Source organism: Pseudophryne corroboree, unplaced genomic scaffold (genome assembly GCF_028390025.1).
Source record: "Pseudophryne corroboree isolate aPseCor3 unplaced genomic scaffold, aPseCor3.hap2 scaffold_584, whole genome shotgun sequence".
In the NCBI taxonomy this organism is placed as follows: domain Eukaryota; kingdom Metazoa; phylum Chordata; class Amphibia; order Anura; family Myobatrachidae; genus Pseudophryne; species Pseudophryne corroboree.
In genome coordinates this window covers 66,935-87,337 of record NW_026970183.1, presented here as the reverse complement: position 1 = coordinate 87,337, position 20,403 = coordinate 66,935, and the positions used below count along the sequence as shown (strand labels likewise).

Sequence of the window (20,403 nt, the reverse complement as noted above, 5' to 3'; positions counted from 1 at the left end):
CCAGCCTAGTTTGCTGTCTGGTTCCACTTCTTTTTTCTTGAGCCCCTCCCTTCTATACCCTTGTGCACTATCCTGACTTCTCCTCCCGTCTGCTTACTTTGTGCCTCCCAATGCACAATGCAAACTACGGGTAGTGCTGCAGGGCCCACACCCTTTTACTTGCTTTACAGAGCAGCTCTGGAGCTGTTACAGTGCCCAGCTGCTGCAAGAAATCAGCTTGAATGCTTCAGGGGCTGGGGAATGGCCAACATGAGCCCCACACCGAAGGAGGGTGGGGGTGCTTAATGCGAACTAGGGGTCATCCAAGCACCACAAAAGGCCTCCATGCCCTGCACGCTCCTTTTCTCTTTTCATATGCAGACAAGGGTTGAAGCCAACTTTGACCCACTGCTTGGATGACATCACCATATTCAAATCCATCTGCTGCAGGCCATCCCCCAGGAATGCTTGCACTAGTTGTTGCATTTGGTTTGTTGTTTGGGGGTGCTTCAGTATTAGGCAGCCTTCTGCCACCCCATGTTCATCTGAAAATATGTGTTCTCCCTGCAGTTGTTGTCCCCAGATGAGAGTTCCCTTGTGCTGCCTCAGTTGAATCTCCTTTACTTGACAGAGATGTGCCTGAGCAGCGGCCCTCCCCAGCCCTATCCCAAATCATACTTATTTTGCATAGGAGATACTATTGTCATGAAGATTGTTTTCCCAGGGTGAGGTTCATTCATTGCATTCTGTGTATGCTGACCCCTGTGATTTCCCCAAATGTGGGAAACTCGACTGCATTATTTGTGGTAGTGGTGGACTGTGTTTGTGCTTTCCTCTGGTCAGCTCTGGTAAAGTCAGATTTCTTTGTCTCAGATCTTCCTCTAGCCTTGTTCTTCTTTTGAGAGTTCCCTTGTGCTGCCTCAGTTGGATCTCCTTCACTTGAAAGGTAGTGCCCGAGCAGCGACCCTCCCCAGCTCTAGCCCAACTCCTACTAACCTGCCAGGTGAGATACTATGATCATGAAGGTGCTTCTCCCAGGGCAAGGCTCACCCATTGCACTCTGGGTGTGCTGCCCCTTGCGATTTCCCCAAATGTGGGAAACTTGACTGCATAATTTGTGTTTCCCCTGGACGGCTCTCGTATAATTCAGATCTCTTTGTCTCAGGTCTCTCTCCAGCCTAGTATGCTGTCTGTTTCCACTTCTCTTTTCTTGAGCCCCTCCCTTCTATAACCTTGTGCACTATCCTGACTTCTCCTCCCGTCTGCTTACTTTGTGCCTTCCAATGCACAATGCAAACTACAGGTAGTGCTGCAGGGCCCACACCCTTTTACTTGCCTTACAGAGCAGCTCTGGAGCTGTTACAGTACCCAGCTGCTGCAAGAAATCAGCTTGAATGCTTCAGGGGCTGGGGCATGGCCAACATGAGCCCCACACCGAAGGAGGGTGGGGGTGTTTAATGCGAACTAGGGGTCATCCAAGCGTCGCAAAAGGCCGCCATGCCCTGCATATCCCTTTTCTCTTTTCATAAGCAGACGAGGGTTGAAGCAAACTTTGACCCACTGCTTGGATGACATCACTTGCTGCCTTTCCAATGAAGCAAGTTTAATTTAGTAATAGGTGAAAAACCATCCCTACAAAGGTGTTAATCAGATACTTGGCTTTGTGGACACTTTTCAGAGAACAAATTAGTTAGCATAAAAATAAAGCCAGAAAATGAAGAGCTGTTTAATCACTCAATTGGATTTTTCTGCAAGCGTATTTCTTTTTCTCTGCAACCCACTGCTAAGTTGTGCTTCCTAGCTGTTCTTTTATAAAATCACTTAATCAAATCTAACTCTGATTACATCAGAGAAGGCCAGGTACCCTACACCATAAGAGGGGGTTTGAAATTTTGACTTGTCTACTTAAAGATCACCAAAATCTGATGACAAGGTCAATAACATCCCTGGGTGGGATTGAACCACCAACCCTTTGGTTAATAACCAAACACACTAACCGATTGCACCACCGAGACACTTTGCAAAAGTACATACTGACAAAGGTTAATAAGCATTCATCTAGAACGTTTCCTAGAAAACTTTAAAAAGTCAATAATCTGGAGAGTTTTTGTAAAATGTTTCTTCCATCAACCAATGAAGAAACGCATTGGTACTTTCCCATGATGAGTGAGTGCTTCAGGATCTCTTGCACTTACATGTGCAGCAGAGTACTGCAATGGAAGCATGCTGGGCCCCTTAACCCAGAGGTAGGCAGATTGAAACTATCCTCTGCTATATGCATTTTTTTTTTTGTTAATTAAAGTAATCCAAAACTGGGATTGATATTTTTGCTCTTTTATTTTTACTTAAAGTACAATAACTTTTACCATTTTAATTTGTTTTAATAGTATATTGACAGTATTGTTTTCTTTCAAAAATCCACTTAATTTTCTTTACCCTATTATTAAAATGGTAATTGACAAAAACAAACTACATTGTCACCAGAAGAGCAATACAAAATGTACAAGTGATATATTAAAATCATCTTTCCAGCTTGAATTTCAATGATGCATTGGGGCAACGATTTTGTGAGAAACATCTTCACCCTTAAATAAAGATTTTCTTAATTCCTTACCTGTGTGCTAATTAGATATCACCTTGTTTTCACATTAAACAGACTTCCACATGAGAAAGCAGCAAGGATGCAGTGGCGTTAATGTTTCCTGGTGTCAACCTGTATTATTTCAGTAGATATTGAAATGAGGATGCATCTTGCTGCCTTTCCAATGAAGCAAGTTTAATTTAGTAATAGGTGAAAAACCATCCCTACAAAGATGTTAATCAGATACTTGGCTTTGTGGACACTTTTCAGAGAACAAATTTGTTAGCATAAAAATAAAGCCAGAAAATGAAGAGCTGTTTAATCACTCAATTTGATTTTTTTGCCAGCATATTTCTTTTTCTCTGCAAACCACTGCTAAATTGTGCTTCCTAGCTGTTTTTATAAAATCACTGAATCAAATCTAACTCTGATTACATCAGAGAAGGCCAGGTACCCTACACCATAACAGGGGTTTTTGAAATTTTGACTTGTCTACTTAAAGATCACCAAAATCTGATAACAAGGTCAATTACATCCCTGGGTGGGATTGAACCACCAACCTTTTGGTTAATAGCTGTACACACTAACTGATTGCGCCACAGCGACACTTTGCAAAAGTACATACTGACAAAGGCTAATAAGCATTCATCTAGAACGTTTCCTAGAAAAACTTTAAATAGTCAATAATCTGGAGAGTTTTTGTAAGATGTTTCTTCCATCAACCAATGAAGAAACACATTGGTACTTTCCCATGATGAGTGAGTGCTTCAGGATCTCTTGCAATTACATGTGCAGCAGAGTACTGTAATGGAAGCATGCTGGGTCCATAGCCCAGAGGTAGGCAGATTGAAACTATCCTCTGCTATATGCGTTTTTTTTTGTTAATTAAAGTAATCCAAAACTGGGATTGATATTTTTGCTCTTTTATTTTTACTTAAAGTACAATAACTTTTACCATTTTCATTTGTTTTAATAGTATATTGACAGTATTGTTTTCTTTCAAAAATCCACTTAATTTTCTTTACCCGATTATTAAAATGGTAATTGACAAAAACAAACTACATTGTCACCAGAAGAGCAATACAAAATGTACAAGTGATATATTAAAATCATCTTTCCAGCTTGAATTTCAATGATGCATTGGGGCAACGATTTTGTGAGAAACATCTTCACCCTTAAATAAAGATTTTCTTAATTCCTTACCTGTGTGCTAATTAGATATCACCTTGTTTTCACATTAAACAGACTTCCACATGAGAAAGCACAAAGGATGCAGTGGCGTTAATGTTTCCTGGTGTCAACCTGTATTATTTCAGTAGATATTGAAATGAGGATGCATCTTGCTGCCTTTCCAATGAAGCAAGTTTAATTTAGTAATAGGTTAAAAACCATCCCTACAAATGTGTTAATCAGAAACTTGGCTTTGTGGACACTTTTCAGAGAACAAATTTGTTAGCATAAAAATAAAGCCAGAAAATGAAAAGCTGTTTAATCACTCAATTGGATTTTTTTGCCAGCATATTTCTTTTTCTCTGCAACCCACTGCTAAATTGTGCTTCCTAGCTGTTTTTATAAAATCACTGAATCAAATCTAACTCTGATTACATCAGAGAAGGCCAGGTACCCTACACCATAAGAGGGGGTTTGAAATTTTCACTTGTCTACATAAAGATCACCAAAATCTGATAACAAGGTCAATTACGTCCCTGGGTGGGATTGAACCACCAACCTTTTGGTTAATAGCCTTACACAGTAACTGATTGCGCCACAGCAACACTTTGTAAAAGTCCATACTGACAAAGGCTAATAAGCATTCATCTAGAACGATTCCTAGAAACATTTTAAAAAGTCAATAATGTGGAGAGTTTTTGTAAGATGTTTCTTCCATCAACCAATGAAGAAACACATTGGCACTTTCCCATGATGAGTGAGTGCTTCAGGATCTCTTGCACTTACATGTGCAGCAGAGTACTGTAATGGAAGCATGCTGGGTCCATAACCCAGAGGTAGGCAGATTGAAACTATCCTTTGCTATATGCATTTTTTTTTTGTTCATTAAAGTAATCCAAAACTGGGATTGATATTTTAGCTTTTATTTTTACTTAAAGTACAATAACTTTTACCATTTTAATTTGTTTTAGTGCAAATGGCATATCAGCAGTCAGCACTAACTGGTGACATGCCATTTGTACAAGTAAGCCATGTGTGACTAATATATAAACATGCTTTATTAAATAACACCTCAAACTATCATACCCAGGATTCAAACCTATAACCTGTTGAATTCTAATCAAACACCCTACCCATGGAGCTACTTGATCCTGCATCTTTTCTAACCTCCAAAAACAGATTCAGTTGCATTTTCCAGCGTGTTTTGTTTGCGCCTTTGCAAATGTCTTACATCGACAAACTTATTTAGTACTATTTTGCAAATAGGGTTACATTGTCGCAACATTGTGCTCCCTAATTGCTTGATTTTTTAAATGCAACAATTAATAAAGACACCTGATAATTGCTCTGTGGAGTCTTATTTTGTGTTTTGTGTTTAGTCTTTAGATCTGAATTTGAATGTACTTGTGAACTAACTTAATTTCCTACTTCTAAATTCATTCCTAAATTCACTACTTACATGAATCCTGTAGTTGGGCATTTTGGGACTTCGATTGTGGGCATTGTTTTGTGTCCAGACCAGCAGCAGGTGGTGTGCATTTGCTGGAAAGGCATCGAAGACCTCCGATATGCTGCATCTCCTGATGTGTGTCTCCCTCAAGTGGCTGTCAGCAAATGCCTGCTAGACACCCCATTCCAAGCTGATTGTGACATCATGGAACATGCATCATAGAACAGGCATGCTAAAACATGGGTCTTCAACCTGCGACCCTCCAGCTGCTGTGGAACTACACATCCCAGCATGCCCTGCCTCAGTTTTAGCATACCTTAATAGCAAAACTGTGGCAGGGCATGCTGGGATGTGTAGTTTCACAGCAGCTGGAGGGCCACAGGATGAAGACCCATGTGCTAGAGCCAAGCCGCAGGTACATTGAATGCTAGCAAGCTGAATATTTAAATCCTTTTTGTTCCGCAGCATTCCAATGCGGAAGATTCCATGGAACCAGAGATCCTTCCATTGAGAAGGACATGCTGCCTGGATGACTACACTGTGCAAATTAAATCACGGAGCCAGTTGGCTTGTGGGTGGCTCTGGTGACTGGGTGGTTGGGTGGGTGGTGTGTCGGAAGTGGAGCGCATGCAAATGATTGTGTATCATCCAGCTAGTGAGAGAGAAAACTCATGCAGGAGTGTTCCTGCTTGTCAGTGGGTTATGCACCTTGCCAGACGTTAAATCTACATAGAGCAGCTGGAGGGGACAAGAGCAGGTTTGCAAAATATAGATAGAAGAGCATATATGCTGGCGCATTCTCCATGATTGTGTCAGCTTATGTTTTGGTGCACTGCACTTTCCTCCACTAAAATTAATGTGTCACACCCATTGGCAGCAACCTTAGAATAGCTGCTGACGGGCACAATTGAGAAAGGAAGGGGGGGGGACATTTGAATCCAGCACATAGATGCAATTCAAATATGTAATTCGTACCTTCCTATTTTAAAATATAATGGATGAACCTCACCCTGTGAGAACAATCTTCATGATCAAGAGATCTCATATGCAAAATAAATATGAGTTGGGATAGGGCTGGGGAGGGCTGCTCGGGCAGCACCTCCCCCGTCAAGTTAAGGAGATTCAACTGAGGAAGCACAAGGGAACTCTCGTCTGGGGACAACAACTGCAGGGAGACCACATCTTTTCAGATGAACATGGGAGGGCGGAAGGCTGCCTAATACTGAAGCACCATATGCAACAACTAGTACAAGCATTCCTGGGGGAAGGTCTGCAGCAGACGGATTTGCATACGGTGATGTTATCCAAGCAGTGGGCCAAAGTTGACTGGAACCCTCATCTGCATATGAAAAGAGAAAAGGGGCATGCAGGGCATGGCGGCCTTTTGCAGTGCTTGGATGACCCCTAGTTCACATTAAACACCCCCACCCTCCTTTGGTGTGGGGCTCATGTTGGCCATGCCCCATCCCCTGAAGCATTCAAGCTGATTTCTTGCAGCAGCTGGGCACTGTAACAGCTCCAGAGCTGTTCTGTAAGGCAAGTAAAAGGGTGTGGGCCCTGCAGCACCACCTGTAGTTCGCATTGTGCGTTGGAAGGCACAAAGTAAGCAGACGGGAGGAGAAGTCAGGATAGTGCGCAAGGGCATTATTTTCTCTTAGTCCGTAGAGGATGCTGGGGTCACATTAAGAACCATGGGGTATAGACGGGATCCGCAAGAGACATGGGCACTTTAAGACTTTCAAAGGGTGTGAACTGGCTCCTCCCTCTATGCCCCTCCTCCAGACTCCAGTTATAGGAACTGTGCCCAGGGAGACGGACATTTCGAGGAAAGGATTTATTGTTAAACTAAGGTGAGCATCTTACCAGCTCACACCTTAAACATGCCGCAGAACGTGGCATTCAACAGAACACAAGCCAACGGCATGAACAATTGCAGCAAAAAGCTGACCAGAACCATAACACAACATGTGTATAACCACAAGTAATAACTGCAGACACAGTATGGACTGGGACGGGTGCCCAGCATCCTCTACAGACTAAGAGAAAAGGATTTACCGGTAGGTATTAAAATCCTATTTTCTCATACGACCTAGAGGATGCTGGGGTCACATTAAGAACCATGGGGTTATACCAAAGCTCTTGAACGGGTGGGAGAGTGCGTACGACTCTGCAGCACCGAATGACCCAACTTAAGGTTATCATCAGCCAAGGTATCAAACTTGTAAAACTTAGCAAAAGTGTTTACTAAATAGCTGCTCGGCAAAGTTGCAATGCCGAGACTCCCCGACCAGCTGCCAAGGATGAACCCACCTTTCTAGTAGAATGGGTCTTCACCTACTTCAGTAACGGCAATCCTGCCGTGGAACGAGCATGCTGAATCTTACCACAGATCCAGCGCATAATGGTCTGCATGGAAGCAGGACACCAAATCCTGTTGGGAGCATACAGGACAAACAGAGCCTCTGTTTTCCTAATCTGAACCGTTCTGGTGACATACATTTTCAAAGTTCTGACCACAGCCAGAGACTTTGACTCAACGAAGGTGTCAGTGGCCAAAGGCACCATGTGGAAAGATGAACCACCTTCGGCAGAAATTGTTGACGTGTCCTCAATTCTGCTCTATCTTCATGAAAGATCAAATAAAGGCTCTTGTGATACTGCATGGTTTGTACTGTTTTCCATGTGCTCCCAGACCTTTAAGCAAGTAGCATGGTCAAGAAAGTTCTGTTTGAAAAGAAACAACATTTACTGTCATTGTTATGCAAATAAACTTACATTAAAGCTAACAAGAAAGCACACTCGTTCTGTCTTTAAACTGATAAAAGAAACCCCAATAATATGGGGCATGCAAAAATTGAGATAAAACTCAGTTTTGCTCCTCTCCACGGAAATCTTTAATAAAAGGCGAAATATTTGTTAGTTCTGAAGAGAAACCAGAGCATGACCAAGATGCCACCTGTCGCCTGAGTGCCATGCCAGCAGTTCTCATTCAGCTGAAAGTGAGCACCCAATTTGAATGAAAGAAAGCAGATTTCTCACCAGGCTTCCCCTTGCTATAAACATGGTTTGTACTCTTTTCTATGTGCTCCCAGATCTTTCAAGCAATTAGTATAGTCAAGAAAGTTCTGTTTGAAAAGAAACAAACATTTACTGTCATTTCTATGCAAATGAGCTTACATTAAAGCACACTCGTTCTATCTTTAAACCGATAAAAGAAACCCCAATAAGACGGAGCATGCAAAAATTGAGATAAAACTCAGTTTTGCTCCTCTCCACGGAAATCTTTAGTAAAAGGCGAAAGATCTGTTCGTTTTGAAGAGAAACCAGAGCATGACCAAGATTCCACCTGTCGCCTGAGTGCCATGCCAGCAATCCTCATTCAGCTCAAAGTGAGCACCCAATTTGAAAGAAAGAAAGCAGATTTCTCACCAGGCTTCCCCTTGCTATAAACATGGTTTGTACTCTTTTCCATGTGCTCCCAGATCTTTCAAGCAATTAGTGTGGTCAAGAAAGTTCTGTTTGAAAAGAAACAAACATTTACTGTCATTTCTATGCAAATGAGCTTACATTAAAGCACACTCGTTCTATCTTTAAACCGATAAAATAAAATCCCAATAAGATGGGGCATGCAAAAATTGAGATAAAACTCAGTTTTGCTCCTCTCCACGGAAATCTTTAGTAAAAGGCGAAAGATTTGTTCGTTCTGAAGAGAAACCAGAACATGACCAAGATTCCACCTGTCGCCTGAGTGCCATGCCAGCAGTCCTCATTCAGCTCAAAGTGAGCACCCAATTTGAAAGAAAGAAAGCAGATTTCTCACCAGGCTTCCCCTTGCTATAAACATGGTTTGTACTCTTTTCCATGTGCTCCCAGATCTTTCAAGCATTTAGTATAGTCAAGAAAGTTCTGTTTGAAAAGAAACAAACATTTACTGTCATTTCTATGCAAATGAGCTTACATTAAAGCACACTCGTTCTATCTTTAAACCGATAAAAGAAACCCCAATAAGACGGAGCATGCAAAAATTGAGATAAAACTCAGTTTTGCTCCTCTCCACGGAAATCTTTAGTAAAAGGCGAAAGATCTGTTCGTTTTGAAGAGAAACCAGAGTATGACTAAGATTCCACCTGTCGCCTGAGTGCCATGCCAGCAGTCCTCATTCAGCGCAAAGTGAGCACCCAATTTGAAAGAAAGAAAGCAGATTTCTCACCAGGCTTCCCCTTGCTATAAGCATGGTTTGTACTCTTTTCCATGTGCTCCCAGATCTTTCAAGCAATTAGAATGGTCAAGAAAGTTCTGCTTGAAAAGAAATAGACATTTATAGTCATTGTTATGCAAATAAACTTACATTAAAGCTAACAAGAAACTGATAAAAGAAACCCCAATAATATGGGGCATGCAAAAATTGAGATAAAACTCAGTTTTGCTCCTCTCCACAGAAATCTTTAATAAAAGGCGAAAGATTTGTTCGTTCTGAAGAGAAACCAGAGCATGACCAAGATTCCACCTGTCGCCTAAATGCTGTGCCAGCAGTCCTCATTCAGATCAAAGTGAGCGCCCAACTTGAAAGTAAGCAGATTTCTCACCTGGCTTCTCCTTGCTATAAGCATGGTTTGTACTGTATTCCATGTGCTCCCAGATCTTTCAAGCAAGTAGCATGGTCAAGAAAGTTCTGTTTGAAAAGAAACAAACATTTACTGTCATTTCTATGCAAATGAGCTTACATTAAAGCACACTCATTCTATCTTTTAACCGATAAAAGAAACCCCAAAAAGATGGGGCATGCAAAAATTGAGATAAAACTCGGTTTTGCTCCTCTCCACGGAAATCTTTAATAAAAGGCGAAAGATTTGTTCGTTCTGAAGAGAAACCAGAGCATGACCAAGATTTTTATCTGAAAATATGTGTTCTCCCTGCAGTTGTTGTCCCCAGATGAGAGTTCCCTTGTGCTGCCTCAGTTGAATCTCCTTTACTTGACAGAGATGTGCCTGAGCAGCGGCCCTCCCCAGCCCTATCCCAAATCATACTTATTTTGCATAGGAGATACCATGGTCATGAAGATTGTTCTCCCAGGGTGAGGTTCATTCATTGCATTCTGGGTATGCTGACCCCTGTGATTTTCCCAAATGTGGGAAACTCGCTTTTATACCCTTGTGCACTATCCTGACTTCTCCTCCTGTCTGCTTACTTTGTGCCTTCCAATGCACAATGCAAACTACAGGTAGTGCTGCAGGGCCCACACCCTTTTACTTGCCTTACAGAGCAGCTCTGGAGCTGATACAGTGCCAAGCTGCTGCAAGAAATCAGCTTGAATGCTTCAGGGGATGGGGCATGGCCAACATGAGCCCCACACCGAAGGAGGGTGGGGGTGTTTAATGCGAACTAAGGGTCATCCAAGCGCCGCAAAAGGCCGCCATGCCCTGCATACCCCTTTTCTCTTTTCATATGCAGATGAGGGTTCCAGCCAACTTTGGCCCACTGCTTGGATGACATCACCGTATGCAAATCCGTCTTCTGCAGAACTTCCCCCAGGAATGCTTGCACTAGTTGTTGCATTTGGTTTGTTGTTTGGGGGTGCTTCAGTATTAGGCAGCCTTCTGCCCTCCCATGTTCATCTGAAAATATGTGTTCTCCCTGCAGTTGTTGTCCCCAGATGAGAGTTCCCTTGTGCTGCCTCAGTTGAATCTCCTTTACTTGACAGAGATGTGCATGAGCAGCGGCCCTCCCCAGCCCTATCCCAAATCATACTTATTTTGCATAGGAGATACCATGGTCATGAAGATTGTTCTCCCAGGGTGAGGTTCATTCATTGCATTTTGGGTATGCTGACCCCTGTGATTTACCCAAATGTGGGAAACTCGACTGCATTATTTGTGGTAGTGGGGGACTGTGTTTGTGCTTTCCTCTGGTCAGCTCTGTTAAAACTCAGATTTCTTTGTCTCAGATTTTCCTCTAGCCTTGTTCTTCTTTCGAGAGTTCCCTTGTGCTGCCTCAGGTGGATCTCCTTCACTTGACAGGGGGGTGCCCGAGCAGCGACCCTCCCCAGCTCTAGCCCAACTCCTACTTACCTGCCAGGTGAGATACTATGATCAGGAAGGTGCTTCTCCCAGGGCAAGGCTCACCCATTGCACTCTGGGTGTGCTGCTCCTACGATTTCCCCAAATGTGGGACACTTGACTGCATAATTTGTGTTTCCTCTGGTCGGCTCTCGTATAATTCAGATCTCTTTGTCTCAGGTCTTTCTCCAGCCTAGTTTGCTGTCTGTTTCCACTTCTTTTATCTTGAGCCCCTCCCTTCTATACCCTTGTGCACTATCCTGACTTCTCCTCCCGTCTGCTTACTTTGTGCCTTCCAATGCACAATGCAAACTACAGGTAGTGCTGCAGGGCCCACACAATCTTTTACTTGCCTTAAAGAGCAGCTCTGGAGCTGTTACAGTGCCCAGCTGCTGCAAGAAATCAGCTTGAATGCTTCAGGGGATGGGGCATGGCCAACATGAGCCCCACACCAAAGGTGGGTGGGGGTGTTTAATGCGAACTAGGGGTAATCCAAGCACCGCAAAAGGCCGCCATGCCCTGCACGCCCCTTTTCTCTTTTCATATGCAGATGAGGGTTGAAGCCAACTTTGACCCACTGCTTGGATGACATCACCATATGCAAATCCATCTGCTGCAGGCCTTGCCCCAGGAATGCTTGCACTAGTTGTTGCATTTGGTTTGTTGTTTGGGGGTGCTTCAGTATTAGGCAGCCTTCTGCCCTCCCATGTTCATCTGAAAATATGTGTTCTCCCTGCAGTTGTTGTCCCCAGATGAGAGTTCCCTTGTGCTGCCTCAGTTGAATCTCCTTTACTTGACAGAGATGTGCCTGAGCAGCGGCCCTCCCAGCCCTATCCCAAATCATACTTATTTTGCATAGGAGACACCATGGTCATGAAGATTGTTCACCCAGGGTGAGGTTCATTCATTGCATTCTGGGTATGCTGACCCCTGTGATTTCCCCAAATGTGGGAAACTCGCCTGCATTTTTTGTGGTAGTGGGGGACTGTGTTTGTGTTTTCCTCTGGTCAGCTCTGGTAAAAGTCAGATTTCTTTGTCTCATATATTCCTCTAGCCTTGTTCTTCTTTCGAGAGTTCCCTTGTGCTGCCTCAGTTGGATCTCCTTCACTTGACAGGGGGGTGCCCGAGCAGTGACCCTCCCCAGCTCTAGCCCAACTCCTACTTACCTGCCAGGTGAGATACTATGATCATGAAGGTGCTTCTCCCAGGGCAAGGCTCACCCATTGCACTCTGGGTGTGCTGCTCCTGTGATTTCCCCAAATGTGGGAAACTTGATTGCATAATTTGTGTTTCCCCTGGTCGGCTCTCGTATAATTCAGATCTCTTTGTCTCAGGTCTCTCTCCAGCCTAGTTTGCTGTCTGTTTCCACTTCTCTTTTCTGGAGCCACTCCCTTCTATGCCCTTGCGCACTATCCTGACTTCTCCCGTCTGCTTACTTTGTGCCTTCCAACGCACAATGCGAACTACAGGTAGTGCTGCAGGGCCCACACCCTTTTAGTTGCCTTACAGAGCAGCTCTGGAGCTGTTACAGTGCCCAGCTGCTGCAAGAAATCAGCTTGAATGCTTCAGGGGCTGGGGCATAGCCAACATGAGCCCCACACCAAAGGAGGGTGGGGGTGTTTAATGCGAACTAGGGGTCATCCAAGCACCGCAAAAGGCCGCCATGCCCTGCATGCCCCTTTTCTCTTTTCATATGCAGATGAGGGTTCCAGCCAACTTTGGCCCACTGCTTGGATGACATCACCGTATGCAAATCCGTCTGCTGCAGACCTTCCCCCAGGAATGCTTGTACTAGTTGTTGCATATGGTTTGATATTTGATGGTGCTTCAGTATTAGGCAGCCTTCCGCCCTCCCATGTTCATCTGAAAAGATGTGGTCTCCCTGCAGTTGTTGTCCCCAGACGAGAGTTCCCTTGTGCTTCCTCAGTTGAATCTCCTTAACTTGATGGGGGAGGGGCTGCCCGAGCAGCCACCCTCCCCAGCCCTATCCCAACTCATACTTATTTTGCATATGAGATCTCTTGATCATGAAGATTGTTCTCACAGGGTGAAGTTCATCCATTATATTTTAAAATAGGAAGGTACAAATTACATATTTGAATTGCATCTATGTGCTGGATTCAAATGTCCCCCCCCCCCCTTCCTTTCTCAATTGTGCCCATCAGCAGCTATTCTAAGGTTGATGCCAATGGGTGTGACACATTAATTTCTTCTGTGGGGTACACAGGACTCCACAAGGATTCACATTGGGGTGTAGAGTAGGATCTTGATCTGAGGCACCAACCGACTCAAAGCTTTTGACTGTTCCCAAGATGCTCAGCGCATCCTCCTCTATAACCCCGCTTCCATGAACAGGGAGCTCAGTTTGTAGTTGGTGCCTTCAGTAGCAGGCCACTTAACAGGGGCCTGCCTCAGGAAGCCAATTCTTAGCTATTCATTTTGACAAGAAAAGAAGAACTTGTTTTATGAGAATCTACAAGGGCTGCAGCAGGCTAGGTCTAATAGACATCTTTACTGCAGCTTCATCACTCCCAGCGGCACTGTATACTCCCGTGCCCTGGTTGCTGGGTCACTGCAGCGGAGGCTCCGGATTCTTCCTAAGGTCAGTCACACACACACCGCCCTTCCGGATCACGAGGCCGCTGATGAAGGGGAGCGTGGCCGTAGGGGGTGGACCGTGTGCGCACTGGCGTGGACACTGATTACTGGGCAGCCGCTCCACTAGCCACCAGGTACAGTTAAGGAGCACAGGTCTGGGGGGTTTTCTCCTATATTAAACCAATTTTGTACTGCCCGCAGCGCATTGTGATAGGTAATAGGGCCTGATTTAGGTTGGATTGCAATCACAATAAGTGATCCAACTGCAAAAATTGCTAAGAGCATACGCATGTGCCTGCATTTTCTGCAGCACCCCACAGAGAATGCGATCGCCTCTGCCTGTCAATCGGGGCAGGGGGGGAGAGGGGGGTCAGCAACACTCCATTTCCAAGTCAGGGATGGAGCGGTGCGGGGGCAAGGCTTCAAAATGGGGTCTGCAATGGAGGAGACACAGGGGGCGTGGTCACAGCAGCTGTATGACATCACATTCAGCCGCTGTGATCACAAAAATGGTGGCGGCTTCCTGCGCGCACATACAGTCTGCACCAGCAGGAGGCTACACCATTTTTTATGATCACGCTGAACTGCAGTGCGACTGCAATTACAGCATGGTCAAGAAGGGAGGCGTCATGCTGGGTGGCCATAAGAGATGAGCGGGTTCGGTTCCTCGGAATCCGAACCCGCCCGAGCTTCACCCTTTTTTGCTCGGGTCCGAGCAGACTCGGATCCTCTCGCCTTGCTCGGTTAACCCGAGCGCGCCCGAACGTCATCATCCCGCTGTCGGATTCTCACGAGACTTGGATTCTATATAAGGAGCCGCGCGTCGCCGCCATTTTCACACGTGCATTGAGATTGATAGGGAGAGGACGTGGCTGGCGTCCTCTCCGTTTAGATTAGAAGATAGAGACGAGTGACATTTGATTTACTACTAATTTGGGGAGCAGTTGAACTTGTCAGGAGTACTCAGTAGTGCAGAGTTTTGCTGATAGTGACCACCAGTTTTATTATTTATAATCCGTTCTCTGCCTGAAAAAAAACGATACACATACCATATCTGTGCTCAGCCTCAGTGTGCTGCATGATATATCATCTATGTATATCTGACTGTGCTGAGTGCTCACTGCTCACACAGCTTAATTGTGGGGGAGACTGGGGAGCAGTTATAGCAGGAGTACAGTGCACACTTTTGCTGCCAGTGTGACCACCAGTATATTGTCTGCCTGAAAAAGTTAAACACTCCTGTGGTGTTTTTTTTTTATTCTATAAATGCATTCTGCTGACAGTGTCCAGCAGGTCCGTCATACATATATTATATAAATATTTACCTGCAGTAGTGTTATATATTTTTTTTCATCTTTATCATCTCTATATTAGCAGACGCAGTACGGTAGTCCACGGCTGTGGCTATCTCTGTGTCGTCAGTGCTCGTCCATAATTGTATACCTACCTACCTGTGGTGGTTTTTTTTTTTCTATCTTCTTCATACTAGTAGTTTAGGAGTCTACTGACAGTGTCCACCAGGTCCATCATTATATTATATACCTACAGTAGTAATATATTTATTATATTATCTATACTAGCAGACGCAGTACGGTAGTCCACGGCTGTGGCTATCTCTGTGTCGTCAGTGCTCGTCCATAATTGTATACCTACCTACCTGTGGTGGGGTTTTTTTTTATCTTCTTCATACTAGCAGTTTAGCAGTCTGCTGACAGTGTCCACCAGGTCCGTCATTATATTATATACCTACAGTAGTAATATATTTATTATATTATCTATACTAGCAGATGCAGTACGGTAGTCCACGGCTGTACCTACCTCTGTGTCGTCAGTGCTCGTCCATAATTGTATACCTACCTGTGGTGGGGTTTTTTTTTCTATCTTCTTCATACTAGTAGTTTAGGAGTCTGCTGACAGTGTCCACCAGGTCCGTCATTATATTATATACCTACAGTAGTAATATATTTAGTATATTATCTATACTAGCAGACGCAGTACGGTAGTCCACGGCTGTACCTACCTCTGTGTCGTCACTCGTCCATAATTGTATACCTAACTGTGGTGGTTTTTTTTTTCTATCTTCTTCATACTAGTAGTTTAGCAGTCTGCTGACAGTGTCCACCAGGTCCGTCATTATATTATATATACCTACAGTAGTTATATATATTTTTTTTTATATCATTAATTATCATCTCTATACTAGCAGACGCAGTACGGTAGGCCACGGCTGTGGCTATCTCTGTGTCGTCAGTGCTCGTCCATAATTGTATACCTACCTACCTGTGGTGGAAGTTTTTTTCTATCTTCTTCATACTAGTAGTTTAGCAGTCTGCTGACAGTGTCCACCAGGTCCGTCATTATATTATATATACCTACAGTAGTTATATATATATATTTTTTTATATCATTAATTATCATCTCTATACTAGCAGACGCAGTACGGTAGTCCACGGCTGTAGCTACCTCTGTGTCGTCAGTCACTCGTCATCCATAAGTATACTAGTATCCATCGATCTCCATTGTTTACCTGAGGTGCCTTTTAGTTGTGCCTATTAAAATATGGAGAACAAAAATGTTGAGGTTCCAAAAATAGGGAAAGATCAAGATCCACTTCCACCTCGTGCTGAAGCTGCTGCCACTAGTCATGGCCGAGACGATGAAATTCCATCAACGTCGTCTCCCAAGGCCGATGCCCAATGTCATAGTACAGAGCATGTAAAATCCAAAACACAAAAGATCAGTAAAAAAATGACTCAAAAATCTAAATAAAAATCGTCGGAGGAGAAGCGTAAACTTGCCAATATGCCATTTACCACACGGAGTGGCAAGGAACGGCTGAGGCCCTGGCCTATCTACATGGCTAGTGGTTCAGCTTCACATGAGGATGGAAGCACTCAGCCTCTCGCTAGAAAAATGAAAAGACTTAAGCTGGCAAAAGCACAGCAAAGAACTGTGCGTTCTTCAAAATCACAAATCCACAAGGAGAGTCCAATTGTGTCGGTTGCGATGCCTGACCTTCCCAACACTGGACGTGAAGAGCATGCACCTTCCACCATTTGCACGCCCCCTGCAAGTGCTGGAAGGAGCACCCGCAGTCCAGTTCCTGATAGTCAGATTGAAGATGTCAGTGTTGAAGTACACCAGGATGAGGAGAATATGGGTGTTGCTGGCGCTGGGGAGGAAATTGACAAGGAGGATTCTGATGGTGAGGTGGTTTGTTTAAGTCAGGCACCCGGCGAGACACCTGTTGTCCGTGGGAGGAATATGGCCATTGACATGCCTGGTGAAAATACAAAAAAAATCAGCTCTTCGGTGTGGAAGTATTTCAACAGAAATGCGGACAACAGGTGTCAAGCCGTGTGTTGCCTTTGTCAAGCTGTAATAAGTAGGGGTAAGGACGTTAACCACCTCGGAACATCCTCCCTTATACGTCACCTGCAGCGCATTCATCATAAGTCAGTGACAAGTTCAAAAACTTTGGGCGACAGCGGAAGCAGTCCACTGACCAGTAAATCCCTTCCTCTTGTAACCAAGCTCACGCAAACCACCCCACCAACTCCCTCAGTGTCAATTTCCTCCTTCCCCAGGAATGCCAATAGTCCTGCAGGCCATGTCACTGGCAATTCTGACGAGTTCTCTCCTGCCTGGGATTCCTCCGATGCATCCTTGAGTGTAACGCCTACTGCTGCTGGCGCTGCTGTTGTTGCTGCTGGGAGTCGATGGTCATCCCAGAGGGGAAGTCGTAAGACCACTTTTACTACTTCCACCAAGCAATTGACTGTCCAACAGTCCTTTGCGAGGAAGATGAAATATCACAGCAGTCATCCTGCTGCAAAGCGGATAACTGAGGCCTTGGCATCCTGGGCAGTGAGAAACGTGGTTCCGGTATCCATCATTACTTCAGAGCCAACTATAGACTTGATTGAGGTACTGTGTCCCCGGTACCAAATACTATCTAGGTTCCATTTCTCTAGGCAGGCGATACCGAAAATGTACACAGACCTCAGAAAAAGACTCACCAGTGTCCTAAAAAATGCAGTTGTACCCAATGTCCACTTAACCACGGACATGTGGACAAGTGGAGCAGGGCAGACTCAGGACTATATGACTGTGACAGCCCACTGGGTAGATGTATTGACTCCCGCCGCAAGAACAGCAGCGGCGGCACCAGTAGCAGCATCTCGCAAACGCCAACTCTTTCCTAGGCAGGCTACGCTTTGTATCACCGCTTTCCAGAATACGCACACAGATGAAAACCTCTTACGGCAACTGAGGAAGATCATCACAGAATGGCTTACCCCAATTGGACTCTCCTGTGGATTTGTGGCATCGGACAACGCCAGCAATATTGTGCGTGCATTATATCTGGGCAAATTCCAGCACGTCCCATGTTTTGCACATACCTTGAATTTGGTGGTGCAGAATTATTTAAAAAACGACAGGGGCGTGCAAGAGATGCTGTCGGTGGCCACAAGAATTGCGGGACACTTTCGGCGTACAGGCACCACGTACAGAAGACTGGAGCAACACCAAAAACGCCTGAACCTGCCCTGCCATCATCTGAAGCAAGAAGTGGAAACGAGGTGGAATTCAACCCTCTATATGCTTCAGAGGATGGAGGAGCAGCAAAAGGCCATTCAAGCCTATACATCTGACCACGATATAGGAGGTGGAATGCACCTGTCTCAAGCGCAGTGGAGAATGATTTCAACGTTGTGCAAGGTTCTGCAACCTTTTGAACTTGCCACACGTGAAGTCAGTTCAGACACTGCCAGCCTGAGTCAGGTCATTCCCGTCATCAGGCTTTTGCAGAAGAAGCTGGAGACATTGAAGGAGGAGCTAAGACAGAGCGATTCCGCTAGGCATGTGGGACTTGTGGATGGAGCCCTTCATTCGCTTAACCAGGATTCACGGGTGGTCAATCTGTTGAAATCAGAGCACTACATTTTGGCCACCGTGCTCGATCCTAGATTTAAAACCTACGTTGTATCTCTCTTTCCGGCAGACACAAGTCTGCAGGGGTTCAAAGACCTGCTGGTGAGAAAATTATCAAGTCAAGCGGAACTTGATCGGTCAACAGCTCCTCCTTCACAGTCTCCCGCAATTGGGGGTGCGAGGAAAAGGCTCAGAATTCCGAGCCCACCCGCTGGCGGTGATGCAGGGCAGTCTGGAGCGACTGCTGATGCTGACATCTGGTCCGGACTGAAGGACCTGCCAACGATTACGGACATGTCGTCTACTGTCACTGCATATGATTCTCTCACCATTGAAAGAATGGTGGAGGATTATATGAGTGACCGCATCCAAGTAGGCACGTCAGACAGTCCGTACGTATACTGGCAGGAAAAAGAGGCAATTTGGAGGCCCTTGCACAAACTGGCTTTATTCTACCTAAGTTGCCCTCCCACAAGTGTGTACTCCGAAAGAGTGTTTAGTGCCGCCGCTCACCTTGTCAGCAATCGGCGTACGAGGTTACTTCCAGAAAATGTGGAGAAGATGATGTTCATTAAAATGAATTATAATCAATTGCTCCGTGGAGACATTGACCAGCAGCAATTGCCTCCACAAAGTATACAGGGAGCTGAGATGGTGGATTCCAGTGGGGACGAATTGATAATCTGTGAGGAGGGGGATGTACACGGTGATGAATCGGAGGATGATGATGAGGTGGACATCTTGCCTCTATAGAGCCAGTTTGTGCAAGGAGAGATTTATTGCTTCTTTTTTGGTGGGGGTCCAAACCAACCCGTCATTTCAGTCACAGTCGTGTGGCAGACCCTGTCACTGAAATGATGGGTTGGTTAAAGTGTGCATGTCCTGTTTATACAACATAAGGGTGGGTGGGAGGGCCCAAGGCAATTCCACCTTGCACCTCTTTTTTCTTTTATTTTTCTTTGCGTCATGTGCTGTTTGGGGAGTGTTTTTTGGAAGGGCCATCCTGCGTGACACTGCAGTGCCACTCCTAGATGGGCCAGGTGTTTGTGTCGGCCACTTGGGTCGCTGAGCTTAGTCACACAGCTACCTCATTGCGCCTCTTTTTTTCTTTGCGTCATGTGCTGTTTGGGGAGTGTTTTTTGGAAGGGCCATCCTGCGTGACACTGCAGTGACACTCCTAGATGGGCCAGGTGTTTGTGTCGTCCACTTGGGTCGCTGAGCTTAGTCACACAGCTACCTCATTGCGCCACTTTTTTTCTTTGCGTCATGTGCTGTTTGGGGAGTGTTTTTTGGAAGGGCCATCCTGCGTGACACTGCAGTGCCACTCCTAGATGGGCCAGGTGTTTGTGTCGGCCACTTGGGTCGCTGAGCTTAGTCACACAGCTACCTCATTGCGCCTCTTTTTTTCTTTGCGTCATGTGCTGTTTGGGGAGTGTTTCTGGAAGGGCCATCCTGCGTGACAATGCAGTGCCACTCCTAGATGGGCCAGGTGTTTGTGTCGGCCACTTGGGTCGCTGAGCTTAGTCACACAGCTACCTCATTGCACCTCTTTTTTTCTTTGCGTCATGTGCTGTTTGGGGAGTGTTTTTTGGAAGGGCCATCCTGCGTGACACTGCAGTGCCACTCCTAGATGG

General features: G+C 45.1%; 12 non-coding genes and 1 pseudogene across 12 annotated transcripts; 7 read left to right on the top strand and 6 right to left on the bottom strand.

The window, feature by feature from the left end:
* Window positions 1-653: 653 nt before the first annotated feature.
* Window positions 654-817, top strand: LOC135034618 (U1 spliceosomal RNA). The gene has a single exon (XR_010229779.1). It is a non-coding gene; the product is annotated as a U1 spliceosomal RNA (small nuclear RNA).
* A 150-nt stretch (window positions 818-967) lies between these two features.
* LOC135034505 (U1 spliceosomal RNA) lies at window positions 968-1,131 on the top strand. Its single transcript, XR_010229684.1, has one exon. It is a non-coding gene; the product is annotated as a U1 spliceosomal RNA (small nuclear RNA).
* A 6,875-nt stretch (window positions 1,132-8,006) lies between these two features.
* Window positions 8,007-8,122, bottom strand: LOC135034584 (U5 spliceosomal RNA). Its single transcript, XR_010229746.1, has one exon. It is a non-coding gene; the product is annotated as a U5 spliceosomal RNA (small nuclear RNA).
* Window positions 8,123-8,396: 274 nt separating this feature from the next.
* LOC135034574 (U5 spliceosomal RNA) lies at window positions 8,397-8,512 on the bottom strand. Its single transcript, XR_010229737.1, has one exon. It is a non-coding gene; the product is annotated as a U5 spliceosomal RNA (small nuclear RNA).
* A 275-nt stretch (window positions 8,513-8,787) lies between these two features.
* Window positions 8,788-8,903, bottom strand: LOC135034570 (U5 spliceosomal RNA). Its single transcript, XR_010229733.1, has one exon. It is a non-coding gene; the product is annotated as a U5 spliceosomal RNA (small nuclear RNA).
* Window positions 8,904-9,177: 274 nt separating this feature from the next.
* Window positions 9,178-9,293, bottom strand: LOC135034568 (U5 spliceosomal RNA). The gene has a single exon (XR_010229731.1). It is a non-coding gene; the product is annotated as a U5 spliceosomal RNA (small nuclear RNA).
* A 264-nt stretch (window positions 9,294-9,557) lies between these two features.
* On the bottom strand, window positions 9,558-9,673 carry LOC135034582 (U5 spliceosomal RNA). Its single transcript, XR_010229744.1, has one exon. It is a non-coding gene; the product is annotated as a U5 spliceosomal RNA (small nuclear RNA).
* Window positions 9,674-9,943: 270 nt separating this feature from the next.
* Window positions 9,944-10,059, bottom strand: LOC135034572 (U5 spliceosomal RNA). Its single transcript, XR_010229735.1, has one exon. It is a non-coding gene; the product is annotated as a U5 spliceosomal RNA (small nuclear RNA).
* A 144-nt stretch (window positions 10,060-10,203) lies between these two features.
* LOC135034558 (U1 spliceosomal RNA) lies at window positions 10,204-10,331 on the top strand (annotated as a pseudogene).
* Window positions 10,332-10,924: 593 nt separating this feature from the next.
* On the top strand, window positions 10,925-11,088 carry LOC135034617 (U1 spliceosomal RNA). The gene has a single exon (XR_010229778.1). It is a non-coding gene; the product is annotated as a U1 spliceosomal RNA (small nuclear RNA).
* A 152-nt stretch (window positions 11,089-11,240) lies between these two features.
* Window positions 11,241-11,403, top strand: LOC135034517 (U1 spliceosomal RNA). Its single transcript, XR_010229695.1, has one exon. It is a non-coding gene; the product is annotated as a U1 spliceosomal RNA (small nuclear RNA).
* A 675-nt stretch (window positions 11,404-12,078) lies between these two features.
* Window positions 12,079-12,242, top strand: LOC135034629 (U1 spliceosomal RNA). Its single transcript, XR_010229790.1, has one exon. It is a non-coding gene; the product is annotated as a U1 spliceosomal RNA (small nuclear RNA).
* A 152-nt stretch (window positions 12,243-12,394) lies between these two features.
* LOC135034542 (U1 spliceosomal RNA) lies at window positions 12,395-12,557 on the top strand. Its single transcript, XR_010229717.1, has one exon. It is a non-coding gene; the product is annotated as a U1 spliceosomal RNA (small nuclear RNA).
* The last annotated feature ends 7,846 nt before the right edge of the window (window positions 12,558-20,403 follow it).